The sequence below is a fragment of the Oryza sativa genome, chromosome 6, assembly GCF_034140825.1.
Source record: "Oryza sativa Japonica Group chromosome 6, ASM3414082v1".
In the NCBI taxonomy this organism is placed as follows: Eukaryota; Viridiplantae; Streptophyta; class Magnoliopsida; order Poales; family Poaceae; genus Oryza; species Oryza sativa.
Window position 1 is genome coordinate 28,788,565 of NC_089040.1, and position 11,682 is coordinate 28,800,246.

Genomic DNA, 11,682 nt, shown 5'->3' on the forward strand with positions numbered 1-11,682 from the left:
TAGCAATCGAGATTTAGAGGGATCGGCACCAAAAGAAATTATCTAAAATGGATTAAAATGTAAATATTACTTTTCCTTACAAATATGCAAAAAGGCTAGAGCAAAATGTTCCATATGTAAGAAAAATATTTATATTTTAATCTTGTTAATTTTTTTTTTACAAATAAGTTCTCGGTGCAAGTATGCGCCGTCAAGTTAGAGAGGTGGTTGAAGAATGATTTTTTTTACTTCATAAAAGTCTAATTTAAAAAACCATTTAAAGAGGCTATTGGAGATACTCTTTACCCCAATGAGAGCAGGACGAGGAGAGAGAGAATCCGAATCTCTGAACATTCAGAGGGCCGAACGATTTGGATGGCTAGAAGTGCCCCCTCTTCCTCTACATGGAGATCGTTTCTCCTTTTGAAACAGGCAACCGATTCTGCTTTTCCTGTGCCCTGCCTTTTTATCATCAATCAACTTTCCTTGTCATTCATTCAAGTTGAGAAAGAGTGGTGATGGTGAGAAGGCAATGATGGATGATCTCCAAGCTGAATCGCTCTACATCATCATCATTCTCCTGCAGAATTTGTAATGGCAAATGATTGGAGTGAAACCCTTTTTATGTTTGGGGTGGGTGGTGAATCAAATCCGAAAGCAGCACCTGCATCAGTGTACTTGAAATTTTTTCTGAACAAAATGAAGTGCAGAATTGGAGTAGCAGCATCCAGCAATGGTGTTTCAGATTCAGAAACTGAACCTGTAGACCCAATAGAGTAGCCGTACGGGACAAGCGCCAAGCGGTGATAATACCAGCCCAAATAGGCCCAATGGGCTGGAAGCGCGGAAATCGATCGCTGTGGGCCGTGGAGGTGGTCAGGAACTCAGGATGTCTTGGGCTCTCGCCTCTCGGGCGGACGCCATCAAGCCCACTATCCAGTGTCCTGGACGGCGGCAGCGTCGTCTGTCCTAGGTTTATAGTATACGGAGTATTTTACAGCGGGGGAGTAGTAGCTTCGCTTCGTACATGTCTAAGTAAAACTCACTATTCCAGCAAAGTGGGAGCAACAAGATCAAGTCATCAAGATGATGAAATGTAATATGACTTGCAGTAATAAATGATATATCAGGAGGCCCAGATGAATTTTAATTACACATATTTCACACAAGGTTCTATCTTCTATGTATACAAGGCAGTAAGGTACTGTACATAGTTCCCAAATACTCCTATAAATATATGCATTCATGATTGGTGTTCTATGGAGCACATAACATACACGCATAACCTTTTTTTTGTTTTGTTTTCATATCCTTCTGTGAAACCTATGAACACACAATACCCAAAATTCTTAGTATCGCCGTGGATCAGAGCATCTTGGGCTTGGACGGTGCGAGCATGGCGACGTGAAGAAAGCCACAACCAAGCAACAGAAGCACGAAGGCCAGGAAGACCGCCACTGGTTCACTGACGAACCCAGACCACAAGGCCAACACTGATAAGACAATCATGGCGTAGCCGCTCCAGGCTAGACTGCCCCCATCCGGAATGGTGTTCTCCTCCACAGCATTATTCACCATCACTGCACGTTGCAAGAGTAATGTAAGTTCTGTATGGTTACACCCACAACCCAATTTATGAATGGTGTGTGAAAATGTTTACTCGCATGGGATCCCATATGGCATGAACATGACACTGAGGGTTTCAGGGCAGCACACACGAGTTTTGTAAGAATAAAATCAATTTTAGGTTAATTAGAAAGAATATCGCATCCTGTGGTATAGAATTTTCAACAAAGCATGGTTGATGCATTTCCAGCAACTCATATAGGATGGTTTGCAACAAAAGTGGTGGTATGTGCCTTACCGTCCTGCTCCTGCACTTGCTGGTGCTGCTGCACCTTGGTTGTTGTTGTCACCGTGCCAATGATAATATACAGGAAAAGCGATTTGAAAACCATATAGCCTGAGGCAGCAGAGGCCACGGCACATGTATCACTTGCCAAGCCAAAACCATTATCTGGGCTGCACCAAGCATGAGACTGAACCCTGACCAGTTAAACTGCTGGGCACCATTGGCTGGCACCCCGCGGTTATGGTCAGGGCCTGCATTCACCCTGTTGAGATCAACAAGCTGGCCACCACAGAGGCGGTGCACGATGTCGATGTGCATCGGCATCTGCACGTACAAAAACAACCAAACATGATAAGTGAGCACGAGAAGTCACAACTATACATGGAAATCGATATGCACAGTGCTTGTAGATGGTAATAATCTAGCTGCAGTGATAAACATGAAGTAAACAACTAGCAAACAGCCACCACATACATATAGGTCGATTGTGTTAGGATGTCGGTTAAACTGCTAGATTTCAGTGTTCAAGTTATGGCTGAAACCAGTGGCCATTGATATAAGAAGTGGTGAATTTACAGAGTAACTAACATGCAGATGGAACAGTAAATCAGGACGAATCACAAAGAAGCAGATAACAAGTAATCTAGTGAAATTTTGATGTAGATAATAATTAAGTGGAATCTGTATCAGCAAAACTACTGGAAATGCTGATAATAATAATCTTCAGATAAACGATGCGGCATGCCTAGCAAATTTTTTTTCCAACAATATAAATTTCCTGTTTCGATACTCAGAAATGGACTAGGAATACTGTCCAATCATAACTATAGTCTACATTAGCTGGTCCAAACAATGATTATATCGAAGTCTACGTGAACATGTGCAGTAACAATCTAGTTCGAACTCACCACCGTGGGACAGCAAGTCAGCAACAGCACTAGAGCAAAATTTGCAGCGACCAATTGGCCGAATCAAAGCATAGCACATAACAGCTCAAAAGGGATTAGTTATACACCAGAAGTGATCAGAGTATCAGACCATAACATCAACAGATCTATATGGATCTTAGATTTGTGATCACATAATTTCAAGTAAATTTTACAATTCTAGAACTGGGTTTTTGCAACGAACTGTCTCAAAAACCTAAGACCTACAATTTAATTCATACAATGGAACTTGTGGGTTTATGGATTTTACTCTATGGTGTTCCTTCGAGCCTGTCATATTAAACCCGGCTACCAAAATCGAGCTCCACAGACACACATCCAAACCAAGAAATTCCGTTATATGTCAATTAATTCGTAACCATTTTCGGAATTTACCATCTAATTCGCGGCGGCTTCTAGAATTTACCAACAGGGATGCGGATTGTTTTGTTCCGTGCTATCTATCTTTCTCCCCTTCCGTCCGTTCGCATCCACCTCATGGCGCCGCCGCGCAATCGCTCCACTCCTCCTTCCTTCCGCTGCCTCGGTTCGCCCTCCCTCCTCCTCCGGTCGCGCGCGCGGCGCGGTGGAGGGGATATGAGCCGAGGAGCAGCAGATCGACGAGCTAGAGCGGAAAGAAGGGGGGGGGGGGAGCGCCCGATATCTCGAGGTCGGGAGCCCCGCAGCGGCGACGCCCACGGCGCAGTCGAACGGAAGGGGGGAGATCGAAGACGGCACGAAGAATTCAAACTCACACATCCCCCATAGCATATATTCCAATAAACGTGCGAATTGGGTGACAAATTCCGACAATACGAACCGGAATTCCTCGATCCGAACAAAGATATCAGGGAACATATACTGGAATGAACGCATCGGGGGGTTTATGATGCGTACCTTGATCGATCGATCAGAAGAAGCAGCGGGGCAGATCGGCGAGGCTGATGAATCAGGAGAGGAACTGGGAACGGGGAGAGGATCGGAGGAAGAACAATGGGCGGATCTGAAGAGGGGATTCGGAGGCGGAGAAGAGAACCCCACGGAAACCCCAAGCAGCGGGGTGAAGCGGAAGCGGAAGGGTTTATAGCTACTAGAAGGATCGATCGACTAGCCTTGCTCACAGACTGACAGCTGGGACCGCGGTGCGTGGTAGCGTGGAAGCTAAGGGAGTGTTTGGTTGAAGGGGTATATCTCTGGATGGAAGATGGCGATCCAGTTTTTGAATGTGTTTGGTTGGTGGGCGAGAATGGATAGGGTGGCTGAGAGAGGGAATATTCTACGAAGATGCTGGATGAGTGTATCCGGCCAAATTGGCCGGATGAGGATATCCACCTTTGCTAATCTTGATCATTAGTTCTTGATTAGCAATAATTAAAGTATATTATTGTTAATTAGTAATTAACTTGTTAAAATTAGTGTTGATTAGATATAATTAGTCTATTTTATTGTTAATTAGTATAAATTATGGCTATATTAATGATAATTAACATATTTTATTATTAATTAATATGTTGTTATTTTCATTCTATCAATTCTCATCCACCGAACCAAACAAGAAACTGGATGGACATATCCACCTGACCAAACAAAAAACTGGACCACCATATCTCTTAAAATATGGATGGCCATATCCTATCCTGTCTTGACCACGAACCAAACACACCCTAAGCCTCTCCCATTCAGTTCCACGTCTCCGGGCCGGGCCTCTACGAGCGGAGAATGGGCTCCGAGCCTCCGAGAAATGTTCGAAAAACACAGTTAAAAGCAACATTCAAAAAGACAGTTGTAAAACACAGTTACTTTTAAGTAACTTCTCCCATCCACAGTTACTTTAAAAGCACAGTTACTTTCGAACCGTTTTTCGAGTAACGACAAGAACTTTAAGGCCATCACCAATGTGTAGCCCTAGGTCGTCCCCGTAGCCCTCTCCGTACGTCGCCGTTTGCTTTATCGTCGGCGCCGTCCCCCCACGATGGAACGCGTCCCTCGCTCGCTTTTGGCAGGGGAACGCAACTGAGGGGGCGCGTTGGGCGCGAGCGTGGCCTGTGGACACCGTTCCCACCAAAAAAATTTCCCCTTCCATCCCTTGCAGCCGCCGGCGAAAGGAGAGAGAGGGAGAGAGAGAGAGGCCAGTGGCGGCGGCGAGGGAGAGAGGTGCGATTCGGCGGCGAGAAGAAGAGGGAGACGAGAGGTGGAGACGATGCCGACGACGATCTGCGCGACCTCCTCCGCCGGCACCGCTCCATCCCGATCTGCCCGCAAGGGGGCCAGATCCACGCACGACGGCGCCAAATCTGCCGCCTTCGGCCGCCGGTGGCGCCAGTGGGGTGAGGCTGGCGTGAGGCGGCGACGAGCGGGGGTTTTGCAGCCTCTGGCCGGTGACGGCGGTCGGCTTGGGTCGTGAGCCCGACCCGGCGACAACTGCACAGCACCGCTTGCCATCGGCCACCGCGAGGGAGAGAGAGGCGACAACGAGAAAGGGAGAGAGAGGTGGTGGAGACAGAGAGAGAGAGGATCCGGCGCCGACGAGTTGGAAGGGGAGGACGAAGGAAACGGAGCGGCGGGGGAGGGCGGTTGAGGCTACAGGGGTCGCGACACCCATTATAGGCTTGAGTATCTTCATCCAGTGGCCTCATATTTTGGGGAGCCCATCTAGGGTGTCCTCCATTGTGAGGGGAGTGCCCAAGAGAGTGCCTCAGTTAGTGAGGGCACCCATGGAGTGTCCCTGATTGTAGATGTCCTGAAAACATCGAGGGGTTTACTTTAAAAAACATAGAGTTCGAAAAAAAGCTCTATATGAAAGTTACTTTAAAAAGACACATTGTTTAACGGTTCGAAAAAAGTGAAAAAACGAACGGACCCATCGTCAATAAGCCAAACAAATAGTAATTTTTGAATAAAACTTTTATATGCGTGTTTTTAACGATATAAAAGCAAAGGTTGAAAAATAAACTTCGATGAAAAAACCACAAAATCAGCTCCAAATTTAAGTTTGAAAATTCAAATTTTAGCTGATAAGCATAAACATAAGAGAAAAGATGAGGCCTAAAGAAATAGAAGTTGAAAGGAGGACGATGAACACAGCCGTAGAATGTTTTGGAAGAGATGGTGTCCTAATGGCAATTTTAATACTCTATCCGTTCCAAAATAATTGTAGCGGTGGGTTGTCCAAAAGTTGGATAAACTTTTAGATAAAAGTAGCACGCTTTTCAAATTGCTGATCGGTATGTTTCGTGCGAAAACTTTTTATATGAAAGTTGTTCTAAAATATTAGATTAATCTATTTTTCAAGTTTATAATAATTCAAACTAAATTAATCACACATTATTACCACATCATTTTACGTAAAACGTTTAATTTTTATCTTCATTCAAACACCACCTCTGTTCCACCATTGGTTTGCGTCCTGCGTGTACCGTGTACAGTTTATATTTGAAGGCAATATGGGAATCTAGTCAAAACCCGTTCTGTGTCGATTGCCTGGACGCGAGACCGTTCTTCGTCACTTGATATGCGGGGTTCATGTATAATCAATCCAGAAAGTTGTCAAAGTCTACGGCTCTCGTCTGAAAGGGATTTTTTTTTTGAGAAATGGATGAACTTTAAAGTTTGTTTATTTCCTGTTGTTACCAATGTCTTACAAACCCTTGTCCCCTAGTACTTAAAACACACATAATTCTGTTTTACGTGCCCAAACTACACTAATTCCTTGCTTGCGTCCTTATCCTCTTCTCCTACTTTGTGTACTTGACAAATTTTGCGTCCTTATCCTCTTTTCCTACTCTCTGTACTTGACAAATTTTGCTATTTTACAGTTCTAGCTTCTGGAAACAACAAATGTCAATATTTATAAGAATACACGTTTGAAATATAGATATTTATTATTATACATAGTAGCAATTATAATATTTCTTTCTGATTAAATAATTTGAATTTAAACCATAATTTGGTATTGTTGATGCTAGAAAGGGTGAACATAGCATGTGTCTCGGTGAAGATTTAGGCTGTGTTCTTCCCCATTTTTTCACAACTCACGTCTCTCGTTTTTTACGCGCACACTTTTCAAACTAATAAACGGTAAACGGTGTGTTTTTTTGCAAAAAAGTTCAATACGAAAGTTGCTTTAAAAAATCATAATAATCCATTTTTTAAAAAAATTAGCTAATATTTAATTAATTTTGCACTAATGAATCGCTTCGTTTTACGTGTTAGACCGTTTTGCGTGTTAGAGGGATTAGTTCCCAACCGTGGAAAACGAACGCAGCTTAATAGAGTGGTAAAATTTTCATCGTATTCAAGCCCATTTTAGGAATTTACAATTAAGATTATCCTGTTTTCAAGATCTTGACAGCCTGGCTTTGTCTCTGGTCAGAAGTTACATTTTATATGGGATTCAGTCCATTTCCAGTAAGGCAAAATAATTCACATTTTGATCAATAATGAGGGTAAAATGTAAATTGACGTACAGTAATAGGTGGTACATCACTAAGATCAGGAGGCACAAGTAATATACAATACGGTATTTATATTTCACACAGTAAGGTTTTGTATTCAAATACAAGGCATATCGGACATACACCACACAATAATAATACACAAGAAAATAAAGTTCTATGATGGACCCTCTGACCCTGCACACCACACACAGACTTTTTTGAATAGTTATATGGGACATACACAACATAACTACTAGTATAATACCACAGTACAGCTACAGAGCCTACAGGTACAGACATTGCGGGGATAACTGACAACTCACAAACAGTTTGACACATGTTTTTTTTTTTTGGTGGGACATACTACTATACAAGATGTTTAGCTAGCTTCTTTCTTTTTTTTTTTTGATGTGGGCCATGAAAATGTTGCAAGGACATCTTGAACTTGGACGGTGCGAGCATAGCAAGGTAAACAAACCGGCACCCAAGAAGCAGGAGCAAGAATGCCAGGAAGGAGATTTCTGGTCCACTGATGAAGCCAGCCCATACGGCCAACACTGGTGCGGCCATCAGGATGTAGCCGGACCAGGCCACCTCCGCACGGTTCACCAGTTCAACACTGCAAGGTGTAAGAGAAGAATAAAAATTTCCACGGGTACATCCACACCTCAATTTATAAGTAGGGTACGATTTTACATGCACAAGATAATATATGGCATGAACATGATATTGAGGATCTAAGGGACACTAAGAAGAGTGCATTCATTCTATGTGAATTAGAAAAGGCAGCCAATTGTTCAGCACAAACTAGATTGAAGTTTATTTTAAAGTATAAGATGAGTGTTCGCAAAAAAAAAAGTACAAGATATACTTCACAACTCTTACTTTCATATTTACGCAGACGATTGTATTTTCTTTGTATAATTATAGTTGAGCAGTCCTGTTATAATTTGGGAGCATCATATGATCCATAGTCTAGATATTAGTCCTCTTTTCCCGATTAATATGATAATTTAAATGCATTCATAGCAAATGCGGGGCTCATTTTAGTCTTTCTATAATAATACTGTATATAATAGATAGATTATCACATCCCGTGCTCTGAGAATTTCAATATCACAGGTCACAATTGGTATTTTTCGTGCTACTTTATACAGGACAGTTTGTCAACAAAGGAACTAGTGGTATGTGAAGGTCTCTCATGTCTTACCATGCTGGGCTTGTTGGTGTTGCTGCTCCCATGCTGTGGTTGTCTCCATGATATGCTGGAAACATTATATGGAGAAGACCGAAGAGCTTGAAGCAGCCGATGAGCCAGATCCCCAACAGAAGTAGCAGAGACCATTGCAAAGGTTCTGCCTGCCAAGCCACAGCTACCATTGGGGAAGCACAATACAGCAAGATCACAAATGCCGACGTGTCGACCTGCTGGGCATCACATATATATAGGACGGTTATGTAAAGATGTAGCTTAAACTGCTAGATTTGAATGCTTAGGGTATGGCTGAAACCATCAGTAATTAACATAAAGTAGTGAATCTAAACAACTAACATGCAGATGCAGCACTCCATCAGGACAAATCACTAAAGTAGTAAAATCTAGATGGATAAATATTAGCCGATTAGAACCTGAATCAATAAAACTAGCTGACATGCATCTTCACATTACTTAGAATTTAGAAACGGATGTTCAATCGCAAATAGGATGTTCTTCAATCACAAAAGGAGTAGTCAACATTAGCTGGTACAACAATGAATAGATCAAAACCTACGTGAACCTTTGCAATAATAACCTATCTGAAATCACCACAGCACAGCAAGTCAGCATTCAGCGACAGTATTGGAGCAAAATATGCAGCTATCAAAGGCTAAATCACGTCATAACAACTGGAACAAACCCCATAAGGACTTGTTTGGTTAATCCCTCCCACAAGAGGATTGAGATGGATCTGGAGGGGATTTATTCCACACCTATTGTGGTGTGGAATTATTTCCCCTCAATCCCCTCCTCTTGGGGATTAAACAAACAAGGCCTAACACAGTAAAAAGGGGAATTTAGTAAACAAGGCCTAACACAGTAAAAAGGAGAATTTAGTAGCCCGGGAAGCGATTAGAACGTACAACATCAACTGGACTACATGGATCTGGGATATGAATCATACAATTTTGAGTTAAATTTCATATTAAACCAGGTGAGGCATGGATAACGCAAAATAACATGTTCCCCTTTGGTTTGGACGGAATTGAAGGGGATTGGAGGGGGGGATAAATCCCCTCTAATCCCTCTCTCACGGGGATTAACCAAACAAAGCCTTAAAAGTTTATATGACTAGATTTCCCGGCAAAAAAGAAAAAAAAAGACAGAGTGATAGATATGGAAGCAGGATGTTTCACAAAACTCAACCTTACAAACAACGAAATAGCCAGTAGGCCAAATTCCCCTTCCCCTTCGCTGTTATGGTCAAATTCCACGTATTGGTGTCATAGGTCGAACAGAAACATGAGGCGCCAGCCAGTCGGGCCACATCTTCCTCCGATCTAAAATTTCTAAACCCGCACTACCGAAATCGAAGCTCGGCACACCCGCACACATACGCATCTCGATCGACCGGATCAAAACACCATGAGCAAAATACTGGAATGAACGGATCGAGGGGGGGTCGCTGTACCTTCACCATCTTGAGGGGGCGGAAGGCGGGCGGAACGAGAGGCGGATCGGCGAGGCGAGGCGACGAGGCTGCGCGCAAAGGGAATGGAATGGAAGGGAGTGAGGAGGCGATGGAAACGGGGAGTAGTATATTTGAATAGACTACTCCGGCCTCGGCCCGGCCCGTTTTGACCACTCTGTGAGTTGCGGCTGCCTTCTCTCCTATGAGCAGGTACAATAGCAGGCTATAAGCCAACTACAAACATATTTTAAGAAGATAAATAAGGAGAGAAAAGAAGCGGACTACAGATTTTTAGCCAGCTATAGCACGGACTCCAAGACGCAGTGTGTATATGGTAGGTGGGATAAAGTATTAATAGTGTAGTATATAACTATTATATGAATGAGCTATTCAAATTAGCTATAAATGAATTGGAGCTAATACTTGGCTATACTATTGAACTTGCTCTAAGCCTCCCTTGGAAGCGATCTCATCCGTCCATCTCTCCACGATTCGCCGCAGATCAGGACGAGGAGGGGAGGAGTGGCGTGAGGAGGAAGACGAGATCGGCTGTGTTCTTTTGCCCTGGGTTTCTAAACCACTATCTTTTCCGTGCGTACACTTTTCAAACTGCTAAACAGCGTGTTTTTTAAAAAAGCTTCTATAAAAAAATTGCTTAAAAAGAATCAAATTAATCTATTTTTGAAAAAAAGATAATACTTAATTAATCACGTGCTAATGAACTGCTCTGTTTTTCGTGCTAAGGAGATGGTTCCCAATCCCTATTATCGAACACAGCCAAGAAAGTTGATGGAGACCTTTCTGTTTTCTATTTTCATTCATCTACTTAATGCAGTATGTTCATTTTCTAGGCAACCTCATTCTCGAGATTATTTTAAATAAGATGGACGATTAAAGTATTCACCAAAATGCTTGATATGAGACAGAGAGTACTATTCATCTTGATTAAGTTGAGTGAGTAAAAACAGAAAATCATTAGCATATAATTAAGTTTTAATAATTACAAACTCCACAAATATATATGTTTGATATTTTAAAATAATTTTTATATAGAATGTTTTTCGCACAAAACATGCTTTTTAATTGTTTGAAAAGCATACTAACGAAACCAAGATAAAATCTAAATCTTAATAATAAAAAATGGCCTTAACTATTTTTCACTCTTACGAATGACAATTAAAGATTTATTACTAAATCCACATAACATAGATGTGAGTGACAAAATTTTAATTACCGTATCTTAGAAGTGATAAATAGTTAAATGTCCGCTCGTTCTCACACATGTTTCGAAGGCGGAGTGACTCGCTGCTTTGCTGTCGGTGAGGTCGGTCAGGTTGGCTGGCATGATGTCAACGCTCACCATCGTTAAAATCAGAAAAACCCAGAAGGCCAGAGTTATTTTTCTTTTAAAAAAAAAGAGTATTTTTTTCTAAAAAAAGGGTAATTTTTTCCCTAACCACATGTATATTGGGAAAATGCTTCTCAGGATACGTCCGACGCGGGATGATTCGTCGGACGCCAGTACGCTGCTTTTCTCTACTATATTCTGTACTGCTCAAGTCTTTGCAGCTGAAAAATATACTCTTTGTAGGCTGCTCCAAGTATAAACGGCCTTTGCAGCTGCGTACTATAGATAAATTATGGGAAACTGATCTGAAGTATATATGGCCCGAAGCCCGATGGCCTGGCCCAGACACGGCATGGCCCGATTCGACTCGTGCCCGTGCCGGCCCTGCCCAACAACCGTGTCGTGCATAGGCTGCTACCTCGGCATGCTGGGCTGACACTGTTCGACACGAAGTTGAAGGATGCGAAATAGA

At 42.5% G+C, this 11,682-nt stretch overlaps 1 long non-coding RNA gene and 1 other non-coding gene across 2 annotated transcripts; both read right to left on the reverse strand.

The window, feature by feature from the left end:
* Positions 1 to 1,066: 1,066 nt before the first annotated feature.
* Positions 1,067 to 3,811, reverse strand: LOC4341812 (uncharacterized). The gene is made up of 3 exons (XR_001546422.3): positions 3,655 to 3,811; positions 1,844 to 2,155; positions 1,067 to 1,559 (listed from the first exon to the last, which is right to left on the reverse strand). It is a non-coding gene; the product is annotated as an uncharacterized lncRNA (long non-coding RNA).
* Positions 3,812 to 7,262: 3,451 nt separating this feature from the next.
* LOC9270111 (uncharacterized) lies at positions 7,263 to 9,962 on the reverse strand. The gene is made up of 3 exons (XR_010742048.1): positions 9,863 to 9,962; positions 8,404 to 8,618; positions 7,263 to 7,812 (listed from the first exon to the last, which is right to left on the reverse strand). It is a non-coding gene; the product is annotated as an uncharacterized protein (transcript).
* Between the last annotated feature and the right edge of the window lie 1,720 nt (positions 9,963 to 11,682).